This window comes from Pelodiscus sinensis, chromosome 1 (genome assembly GCF_052426305.1).
Source record: "Pelodiscus sinensis isolate ZL-2025 chromosome 1, ASM5242630v1, whole genome shotgun sequence".
Lineage (NCBI taxonomy): Eukaryota > Metazoa > Chordata > Testudines > Trionychidae > Pelodiscus > Pelodiscus sinensis.
Window position 1 is genome coordinate 218,286,678 of NC_143052.1, and position 12,132 is coordinate 218,298,809.

Genomic DNA, 12,132 nt, shown 5'->3' on the forward strand with positions numbered 1-12,132 from the left:
TTAAAGAGCTCACATTCTATGATCAGGATCAAATAAGTAATGATTGTGAAAAAGTATTAGAGAGAAAGTGTGGAACATCAAGGTCCACTCTCTAGCCGTAGAATGGATAAGGATATAGTCAGCACAGGTGCATGTTTCTCCACACACCTAGCACAATGTACCTCAGATCTATTTATATAAACTGCCATTTAAACCTTGGCCCCTCCTGAGGTTGCTAAAGTGGTGCTAGCGGTAGAATTGTCTTTTGTCACATGGAAACCAACTGGATTGCAAGCACCAACTCCTCTTATGATGGCCACAAAACAGTCTTCAAATGGTAACTTCCAATTACTAATAAACTTGGCTGATCTCAAAGTAGTAACTTTGTGGTGAAAGACTTGGAGTTCATATCTCTCTTCCAAGTACCTTATCATTCTTATTAACAAAAATATGCTACAATAAAAAAGTGTCAGGAAGTTACTGAGTTGTGGATAATTTCCGGAAACATAGAAGATGAAGGCTTCAATAAGACTTTATTTATAGAGAAACTCTAGATTGTATACCACAGTCCGCTGGGCTTGTCAAAAAATGGTATAGTAATAGAGTGACATACTGGAATACAAACTTGTTCAAATCAAATCAATGGGCTTTGCATGGGAAAGTTTGTATTGGGGGAAGGGCAATTCTCCCCAGATGGTGTTTGTCTATATGGGTATGTCTACACTACAAAGTTAGTTCGAACTAACGGACGTTAGTTCGAACTAACTTTCATAGGCGCTACACTAGCGCTCCGTTAGTTCGAATTTAATTCGAACTAGCGGAGCGCTTAGTTCGAACTAGGTAATCCTCATTCCACGAGGATTAAGCCTAGTTCGAACTAGCTAGTTCGAATTAAGGGGTGTGTAGCCCCTTAATTCGAACTAGTGGGAGGCTAGCCCTCCCCAGGTTTCCCTGGTGGCCACTCTGGCCAACACCAGGGAAACTCGTCTGCCCCCCTCCCGGCCCCGGACTCCTTAAAGGGGCACGGGCTGGCTACGGTGCCTGTGCCAGGTGCAAGCCTGCCAGCACCCAGCCAGCAGACCCTGCACCTGGCACAAATCGAGCCACCCACCCGATGCCCCCCAGCCCTCCCCCTCTTCCCGGGATCAGGCTGGCGGCTCCCGGGAGCTTGCCCGGGACCGCAAGAGGCGGGTACCCGCCTGGGCTAGTGCGGACATCGTGGACCTCGTCCACGATCTCCGCACTATGCACAGGAAAGTGGCCGGCTTGGGCAGGAGAGCTGCCAGCGTGGCCACCCAGAAGCAGGTGTGCAAGAGAATCAAGGGGGTCCACTGAGACCCCCGACCCTGAGCCCTGAGTTTACAATGGCCGTCCTGGGTCAGACCAAAGGTCCATCTAGCCCAGTAGCCTGTCTGCCGACAGCGGCCAACCCTAGGGACCCTGGAGGGGATGGACCGAAGACAGTGACCAAGCCATTTGTCTCGTGCCATCCCTCTCCAGCCTTCCACAAACCTTGGGCAGGGACACCACTCCTACCCCCTGGCTAATATCACTCCATGGACCCAACCTCCATGACTTGATCTCACTTCCCTTTATACTCTGTTCCAGTTCTAGCCTTCACAGCCTCCTGCAGCAAGGAGTTCCACAGGTTGACTCTTTGCTTTGTGAAGAACAACTTTCTGTTACTAGTTTGAAGCCTGCTACCCATTCCTTTCCTTTGGTGTCCTCTAGTCCTTCTTTATGGGAACTAATGAAGAACTTTTCTGTATGCATCGTCTCCACCCAACTCCTGCTTTTAGAGACCTCTATCCTGTCCCCCCTCCAACTCCTCTTTTCTAAGCTGAAAAGTCCCAGTCTCTTTAGCCTCTCTTCATATGGGACCTGTTCCCAACCCCTGATCATTTTAGTTGCCCTCCCGTCTCCCAGCCTCTCTCTTCCCCTCTCCCACCTCCTTTTCCCAGTCTCCCCGGCTACGTCTACACTGGCCCCTTTTCTTTGAAGTAGGAATAAGATCCTCCAGAAAAGGGTGCTTTTTCCGGAGGATCGGGGCCAGTGTAGACGCTCTTTTCCGGCTTTTCTAAAAGCCGGAAAAAAGCGGCGGACATTTTTATTTAAATGCCGCGGGGGGATATTTAAATCCCCCGCGGATTTCCCTATTGCGATTTCAAAAATTACCATGCCCCTTCCAGAAAAGGGGCCAATGTAGACGTAGCCCCCCAGTTTTGTTCAATAAAGACAGATTCCATTTTGTAAGACACGTTATCTTTATTTTGTACATCAAGAAGAGGGGCTAGGGAAGGATAAGTGGAAGGAAGTGAGGGAGGAATGGGGCACGAGCCCCCGATGGGGAGGACTGGGCTGGCTCTGCTGGCTTCTGGGGGTGGAAGCTCTCCTGCAGCCCCCCAATTGCCCCCTCTCCCCAGATGGCAGCCTGCGGCTAGTGCAGCCGGTCTGATGGCCGAGTGCTGTGATGTGCCCAGTGTGGGCACTCAGGGCACTTCAAGCCAGGACTGCTTTGCAAGTGGGGCACCCCTGAGAACTGTCTGTCCGGGGTGGGGTTCGGGACCCTTTAAGCACACCCCTCGGCTAGCCTGAGGCAGCATCTCCACGCTCTAAGTCCTCCTCTGATGCCCTGCCAGCACTGCTTCCGGCCATCCTTAACCCCGCTTCAGGGTCCACTTAATGTGGACGCGCTAGTTCGAATTAGCAAAACACTAATTCGAACTAGTTTTTAGTTCTAGATGCGTTAGTTCGAATTAGCTTAGTTCGTATTAACTAATTCGAACTAAGTTAGTTCGAATTAGCGCTGTAGTGTAGACATACCCTGTGATAGTAGACTATCTCCTGCAGCTCATGGGCTGTCTCTGTGCCCTGAATTTCCCTACTTGACTGGAGTGGCATGGCCAAAAGATCTATGTTGTTATAGATTCACTGGCCACATTCACTCCACCCTGAATCTGATCCAGCTCTGACTAGGGTCTTTCAATTAGCTTTTTAATGCTGGAAAAGCTGCCATGAAGTGCTGGAAATGCAAAATGTGGCCTTTGTCTGCCACTGCTCAGTTAAAGCACACCAGCTCTGTTGCATTCAGAACCTTCTATCATTCTTAATTGTCCAGCGAGTGTGGCCTTTTGATTGCACACATAGAAGTGAGTCTGCTTTTTCAGCTGTAAGAAACACTGTACTGCAAGGAAACTAATATCATACAGGCCCATGGTCAAAGGCACATGTGCCTAAGTCAGGGTGGGCAATAAAATGGTGGAGGTTCTCCAGGGTTAGCCCCTTGTGGGTCAGTGCCACTGTGTATACCTATGCCTCCCCAGATATGGACTGTTGCAGCTCCCATTGGTCACAAATTATTGTTCCCAGCCAATGGGAGATGTGGGAAATGGCGCAGCCTGGGACATCACTTCCTGCAGCTCCCATTGGTTGGGAACAGCGGTCCATGGCCAATGGGAGCTGCAATCACCAGTATCTGTGGGGGCATAAGTATATATAGCAGTGCCAGCCCACCAGGGGCTAACCCTGATTAACTGGATCTGTCCTGCAGGCCTGTATTTGCCCACCCTGGGCTAAGTGTATATGCACTTAAATGTGTCCCCAATTGGAAGTCTGGGTCTTAAGGCACCAATTTCCTTCTCTTCCCACCACATCCAGCTCTAGCACTGGTGCTTGCTAAAGATGCCAATCAGCATAGACAGGATGTAAAAATCAAGTTAACACATGTAGCAAAGTAAACTTACATTCTTCTGAGTATTGTTGTTCTAGGGCATTTTACGTGGCATTTTAATATTATACTGGTGAATAAAGGGTGTGTGTATGTGTGTGTTTCACTGTATAAGTGGTTACTTTGTAACAACTTTGTAAGTGAGACATAGTGTATTGAATTTTCCCCTTTTGTAATGTGTTTGTTTTGCAAAGCAAGTCTCCCAGTTAGCAAAGATTCCCATTCAGTAGCTAAAGTCCATTCCAATTTTAGCCCATTGGTTAAAAGCTATCAGGAGGGTTTGAGAACACAAAGGCCAAATTCTGTTATTGGATGTATGCATGCAATTTACCAGTGAAACCCAATGGGAATCTATAATTTGCATCTTGAAGTCCAAATTTGGCCTCAAATCAAGACTTTTGTTCCAGATTAAATACTGTATGACCAACCCGCAGAGAATGACAGCATAAACTCTGCTGTCTTTTATGGAACCCTGTTTTTTGACGATGCTCTTATTTCTCTCACACCAGTTCTCATCTGTGTGATTATTGTTCTCTGCCATTAAGTATTGGGAAGAGGAGGGAGAAAACTGTAAATTCTTGTCTCAGATGCTTTTCCTCTCCACACTGGATATATTATAAAATTAAAGCTACATTTCATTTAGCTCTTGAAATACCCTTGGCTATTTCTAATTACCCTCCACATACTACGGCTGTGTCTACACTGGCCCCTTCTTCGGAATAGCCATGCTAATTTAGAACTTTGGAATAGGGAAATGCGCGGGGGATTTCCTACTTTCAACTAGGAATAAGAGATCCTCCGGAATAGGGCTTTATTCCGGAGGATCGCGCCAGTCTGGACGCTCTTTTCCGGCTTTTCCCCAAGCCGGAAAAAAAGCAGCGGCCATGTTTATTTAAATCCCGCGGGGGATATTTAAATCCCCCGCGCATTTCCCTATTCCAAAGTTCTAAATTAGCATGGCTATTCCGAAGAAGGGGCCAGTGTAGACACAGCCTACCTGTCTTGATAGAGGAACAGGACTCCCTTATGGAGAAACTGTTAGGACCTGAGGGGAGGTGGGACAGCTCTGTCTCCTTTTAGTTTCACTTTCATTGTATAAGGGGACTGTTGACCCCTTATTAAAAGTCAGTTGGGGTGTTTGGTTCGTTAGTTCCCAGTATCAATAGGAAGAGGAAAGGTCTATGAGACTGAGAGCCCCCGGGAACAATGGGAACAGTGCTCCAGGTCAGCTTGATTTCCAGGCAGGCAGGCAGGCTGGTGAGGGACAGACTCCCATCTTTCATGTCAGCTAAATTTCCTAGGTCAGACTGAGTGGGGCCGAGCTAAGGAGACAACATGGTGCTTGAGCTAAGCGGGGGAGGGGAGCCATGCCAGCCAGAGACTCTGAGACACAGCCCAGCAGCAGATAGATGCTGGAAACGGGGCTGCAGTCACAGAGCCAGAGAAGCCAGAGAAGCAGCCCAGGAGCTGGAGGCAGCACAGCAGAGAGTGAGGCTGAAGCACACTGGAGCTGGGAGCGGTGAGCAGCAGGGGAGTGTAGGGGGACCCTGAGTAGAGACCTAGTGCAGGAGGACTCCACCAGCCAAAGAGGCCTTGCAGGCCAGACGGGGGAAGAACTGACAATGGGGAGAAGGGTCCTGTCACCAAGAGCAAGTGTCTGACCTACAGTATCCCTGAAGCAGAGCCAGGGCCAGAGGAGGCCTGAGACCTACAAGGAACAGGCTGTGAAATCTCCTTACATTCCAGAGACACTCTTTGTGAGGTCTCTGGGCCATAGAGTGGAGTGACGTGTTTTCCATTAGGGATGTCAATGTGTAGATGACTTCACGATTAACCGATAAGCCTGGGCTATATCAGAGTCAGCAAGGGAGCAGGAGACGGGAGCCGGTGCTCTTGGGGAGCCGGATTTAAGACAGCTCCCCACAGGCCCGGATACACCTGCCCCCTCCACTCCTGCGCTACTGCCTCTGATAGAGAGGCAGCAACACGGAGGATGAGGGAGACAGGTGGGGTCCCCTAAGGGTCTATCCTGGGACCCATCCTATACAACTTATTTATAAATGATCTAGAGAAAGGGGTAAACAGCGAGATAGCAAACTTTGCAGATGATACAAAACAGCTCAAGATAGTTAAGACCAAAGCAGACTGTGAAGAGCTTCAAAAAGATCTCACCAAACTAAGTGATTGGGCAACAAAATGGCAAATGGAATTTAATGTTGATAAATGTAAAGTAATGCACATTGGAAAAAATAATCCCAACTATACATACAATATAATGGGGATTAATTTGGCTACAACTACTCAAGAGAGAGATCTCTGAAAACATCCACTCAGTGTGCAGCAGCAGTCAAAAAAGCAAATAGAATGTTAGGAGTCACTAAAAAGGATAGAGAATGAGACAGAAAATATCTTATTGCCTCTGTATAAAACCATGGTACGCCCACATCTTGAATACTGCATACAGATGTGGTTGTCTCATCTTAAAAAAGATTTATTGGCATTGGAAAAGGTTCAGAAAAGGTGCAGCAAAAATGATGAGGGGTTTGGAGCATGTCCCATATGAAGAGAGATTAAAAAGACTTGGACTTTTCATCTTAGAAAAGAGGAGACTAAGGGGTGTTATGATGGAAGTCTATAAAATCATGACTGGGGTGGAAAAAGTGAATAAGGAAAAGTTATTTACTTGGGCTACGTCTAGACTACAGAGAAAAGCAGGAAAAAGATACGCAAATTGTGAACCGCAATTTGTGTATCTTTTTCCGCTTTTTTCCGAAAGAGGCTTTTCTGAAATTTGCCCTATCTACATGGGCCAAATTTCAGAAAAAAACTCTTTTTCGGAACATTCCTTCTTCCTTGTAAAACGAGGTTTACAGGAATGCCGAAAAAATGCATCCACTTTTCTGAATTTTTTTTCAGAAAAGCAGATGTGTTCATTGGATCCAGCAGAGCTTTTCTGGGATTCCTCGAGTATCCCAGAAAAGCTCTGCAGTCTAGACATACCCATATTCCCACAATATAAGAACTAGAGGTCACCAAATGAAATTAATAGGTAGCAGGTTTAAAACAAACAAAAGGAAGTTTTTTCTTCACTCAGTGCCCAGTCAACCTTTGAAACTCCTTGCCAGAGGATGTTGTGAAGACCAGGACTTTAACAGGGTTCAAAAAAGAGCTAGATAAATTCACGGAGTTTAGGGCCATCAATGGCTATAAGCCAAGATGGGTAGGAATGGTGTCCCTAGACTCTGTTTGTCTAGAAATGAGTGACGGGAGAGATCACGTGAGGATTACCTGTTGTGTTCACTCCCTATGGGGCATCTGGTATTGGCCTCTGTCGGCAGACAGGATACCAAGCTAAATGGCCATTGGTCTGACCCAGTTTGGCCGTTTTTATGTTCTTATACACATGGGGAGCTGATTTTTACAGAGGCAGGAGCTGGTGCTGGCAAGAGCCAGCTTAAAAGCTGACTCCCTCAAGCACTGGCTCTGTGGAGCCTCCTGCCCCCAATGGGGAGTGTAGGGAATGCACCTCCCACATGCTGCCCTATGCTGCTGCCTCAGATACAGAGGCAGCAGTGTGTGGTGACACGGGGCTCCCTGGGAATGGGGCCAGAAGCGCACTGGCTACCGCCCCCGCAGACTATCAAGTAATTGTGTAACCAATAATACGTTGTGCAATTACACATCTATTCAGTTACATGCTATCTAACTTCCCCATTTTCCATTAACTTTTTCCATTTCCCTTCTCTTTATTTTAAATTGATTGTTTAATAAATGGTATTTGCTTTGAACTGTATGTAATCATCAGTGGGACAGGGGAATGTTCAATGAGAAGATAACACCCCGGAGTCAGGGCATCCTAGTTTCTGCCCTAGGTAACCACCACAAGGTTAGGGATCAAAACCCAAGGAATCCTTGTTGGGGTCCCCAGCAACTTCTTGGGGTTACAAGGACTCTGCCACTCAGGAGAGTAGAAGGGGGGCCCTTGAGGTCAGGGAGGAAAAGGAAGTGGAAGCGGGGACTCAGATCCTTTCACTAGCCTTTTTCACCGGGGTAGTGCAGAAGTCCGGAAAGTTCCCCTCAATGGCAAAACCATTCCCCTGCTTACACACAGCATACATCCTGATTGAGAGAGCATGTCCAGAGACCATCCATTAAGCAGCGAGGCCAATATGATGGATTTCCTATCCTGTTTCTATCTTTGTTGCAAGGGTTGACGGAAAGCAGCGTCATGATATCTGGCCTTATTTTTGAGGTGGCGATACGTGCCAGGAAATGCAGGCTGGAGTTGCTTTTGTGTTTGTGGTAACAGTTATTGCATCTGGAAACAGCTGGCCTAAATGGGTGTCTCTGGTTCTCTGATGAAGTCAGCAGGCCTAGCCAAAGAGTTTGCTGGGCCCAAGGCAGCATGCTGTGATACGTGGCTGGGCAACTGGGCAGCATGGTGCCCTAAAGGCCCGGGGCCCAAGGCAACTGCCTTGCTCACTTTGCCCTAAGGACAGGCCTGCAAGTCAGAATGATTGCTACTGGGCACCCTAAACTTTAAGTAGTTTCAGGAAGGTAATTAGATGTGAACTGCATTCCAAGCAGTATGTCTGCTTCAATTTGTAAAATGGTTTATCACATTCCATCATACTTGTAGTCTTGAAGCCCGATACATCAGACAAAGGACAAGATAATGTATAAGTATGTGTGATGGTATGCTGCACGAACACAGACTTCAAGCAGAACATGAGATGGAGCTTATAATTCACTGTCATTTTACTGAGCTTAGTCATTCGCACTCCGGGATCTTATTTTAAAAGATGCCTGTCTTCATTTATATCTCAGCAACTTGGACATAAGCCCTTTGTGGTAGAAGACCCAAATAACCAGGCCTTCACTTCCTGCACATTATTAAACTTACTAGACAATTTTATCTACCTGTCTTCAAAGACAAGTCTACACTGCAGTTGTGAAGACTTGCTTAACTCTCGAGTATTTTTCAGAAATACCATCTTTTGAAATGAAACCCAGTTAATTTAAACCACCTTTGCATCACAGAGGGGCAATTTGTCAGATGCCTCAGATCTGCACTTACTTTGGAATCCTAAGTAATTTTATATGAAATCAGCCATAAATATGTTTTCCCCTCTTTTTACTTTCTTCTAATAGCATGTTTTAAATGAATATGGTTATTGCAAAGCATCTAGAGAGAAAAAGTATTCTGCTCTGAGGTACTGGAGACTGGTTGGATCACAAATCTGTTTGAAGTTGGATATGGACAAACCCTGCAATTAACATAAATGTAGGATAAATTAATCTGAAGCCCCCTCCTCAAGATAAAATAGGGCTGTGAACCGAATAGGGGTTTGGACTGCATGAGTGGAGGGGTTTTGCTGAAATGTGTGTGTGTGTATGTGTATGAGTGAGAGAGAGAGAGAGAGCACTGGCTAGCCAGTTGGAAACTATGGCTATGTCTGTATTGCAGTCTTCTTCTGCAAAAGCTTATGCAAATGAAGCGTGGAGTAGAATATCGCCGTGCATCATTTGCATAATTAATTAGGGGCTGTTTTTGTGCGCGGGGCTTTTGCGCAAAAAGGAGCTGTGTAGATGGCTTCTTTTTGCGCAAAAAAACCCTCTTGCGCAAGAGCTGTTCTTCCTCATTTTTTCAGCCTTAATTCGAATTATCTGTTAAACCTCATTCCAGGTGGAATAACAGCTAATTTGAGTTAGGGCTTTACTTTGTAGACGCGGGCAGTTATTCCGGGCTAGTCAATTTCCAAAATGGTGACCGCCCGGGAACATGCTAATGAAGCGTGGGATATTTAAATCTCGCACTTCATTTGCAATTTTGGTTGCCCTCATTAGCCTTCCTAGTTCGAACTAGCGGGCTAGTGTAGACATACCCTGTATGTATTGTAGCACACAAGATTCATCACACCTATTCTTTGGAGAATCTATGTGATCTAGCCAGAATTGAGTGACATAAGACATTTCTGTCATCTAGTGCAATTTTTGTGGTTTAGTGCATTTATGAAGGTGTCACATCACTTCCACTAAAAAGCACTTTTTAAAAACGTTTTGTTATTGTATCATCCCTTCTCAGTAAAAATGTACAGGTTGAACCTCCCTGGTCCGGCACTCTTGGGACCTGACTGGTCCCGAATGAGGGAATTTGCTGGACCAGGGGAGGTCCCCTGCTGCCGGCTTTCTAGTCTGCCGATGTCTGTGCTTTTGGCTCTGGCTGGTCACTCTGCTAACAGCCCCAGCCGGGATGGCCCCAGCTCAGTGAGCTGCTGTGCAGTCCCGAATCAGGTTCTCTGCTAGGATGCCATTCCTGTCCACGCTCCTGCCCCCCAGGCTGTCAGAGCCCAGTCCCCCTGCCGCATTGTCATGGCCCTGGATCCAGCTCCCGTACTCGGCTGCTGCACAGCCCCAGCTTTGGCTCCAACTCCCCAGTGTGCGCAGCTCTGGCCCCCTGCCAGGCTGCCACATGCCCTGGCTTCCCAGTTCATGCAGCCCCCCCAGTCAGCCTCCCTGCTTGTGTGGCCCCAGCTCCCCTGCTGGGCTGCTGTGAGCCGCACTGGGCTCCCAAGGGCTCCCAGAAGCCAGCCCTCCTGCTGCCTGACTCCCAGCCACTGGGGTTCTCTGGACTGGGAACATCCGTGGTCCAGACCAGAGAGTCCCGGTTTAGGGAGGTGTAACTGTATTTATTTTAAAGTTAATGGGTTGTTAAAAGTACATAAGCTTTCCGGAAACAGTTGAAATAATAACACCACAGGGACAGATTCATTCATTCAGTAATACTTCTGTGTACAGATAGAAATGATGCTTTGTGATGCTAATGGCACTTTGGTGCGCGCATCTAGGGGATGATGTACTTGCTATCAATAAATGGCTAAATCTAAAAATAGACCTGGGAATTCTTTATCAATGGAAATGAGAGTTAAACTGGAAAACATGCATGAAACTGACTTTTTCCATAACACCCCATGAATGTCATCTTGAGGGCTCCTCTTGCTCTATTGCCTAACCACTGGTTGTTTCCTGGGGAGGATTAAGAACATACTGATAAAAATTGATACATGAAAAAATACATCATGCATTTCAACTGGAAAGAAAGCTTGCAGGCATACAGTTAATAGCTGTCAGTTGCTTATAGACATTTTCATACCTTTTTATTATATCCCTATATTCTTGAAATATAAAGCCTGGGGAAAATGTCACTTGCAGCTGCAAACATCCTTACAGCTCCAGGTGCATAGGTTTCTGAAAATATATGAGATTGTCTTTGATGCGGCAGTTCCATTGCCTTTCAGAGGACATGTGGTCTAGGGGCTAGGCTCCTAGCTTGGCCCATGGGAGACCCAGGTTAAATTTTTGCTCTGCTGCATACGTCAGTGTGACCCTGGGCAACTCCACTGGGCCTGGCCTGCACTTCAGGGTTAGCTTAACTTAAGTTGTCTTACGTCAACCTCTTTATGGAAATGTCTTCATTTAAATTTGTCTCCCACTGACACAAATCCCTCACTAGGCTGATTTAGAAACACCACTGCACTGAGCAGCATGGAATCACAGTTGATGTAATTAGATCAACACGGTGCCGGTGTAGAGACGACATCAACTGTTCCTGCACTTCAGGAGCCATCCCACAATGCCTCATTCTGACAGCACAATTACATGCACTCCTGATGAGGACGTGCACCACTGACAGAAGGAGTCAAGTGTAGGGATGTTAGATACCGTGTAACTGAATAGCTGTGTAACCGCATGAAATCTTAGCGGTTACACTATAGCAAACATGTATATTTTAGTATTGGTTAGTATTGGTTATAAGACTATAAGTAGGATGCATAATGATTTTATATATAATGACTTTCTTATACATTCTGTATGCTTCTATTTCCCTGTCTCTCATGATTAGATAATGTTTACTGAAGGAGGCAGGAAAGCGGGCGGGGGGGGGGGGGAGAGAAGGATGGCGGGGAGGCAGGTCCACAGAGCTGGCATATGTAGGAGCCTGCTTAAAAGCTGTCTCCCTGCCTGTATGGACTCCTTCCTGCCCCCTCAACATCCGTGCTGCTGCCTCTCTATCAGAGGCAGTAGCACAGGAAGGGGCAGATGGATCTAATGCTTGTGGGGAGCCTGCTTAAAGCCAGCTCCCCATGGGCACCAGCTCCCCCCCCCCTTTGCTTCCTCTGATACAGAGGCAGCTGGGCGGGTTGGGGAGAGTGCGTGTAGTTGACAAGATTAACCAATAAGGCCAGTCAAATGTGCATACACAAAAGCAATTCTATTAAGGTGGTGGTTGCATGCTGACATAAGTTAGGTTGACATAATGTTGATATGGCCTTAATACCTTTTGTGATTTCTCCTTATGTAAAATGGGGATAATAGTACTTCATAGGGTTGTTCTGAGAATAAGTAGGAAAGACTTATGACCCTGA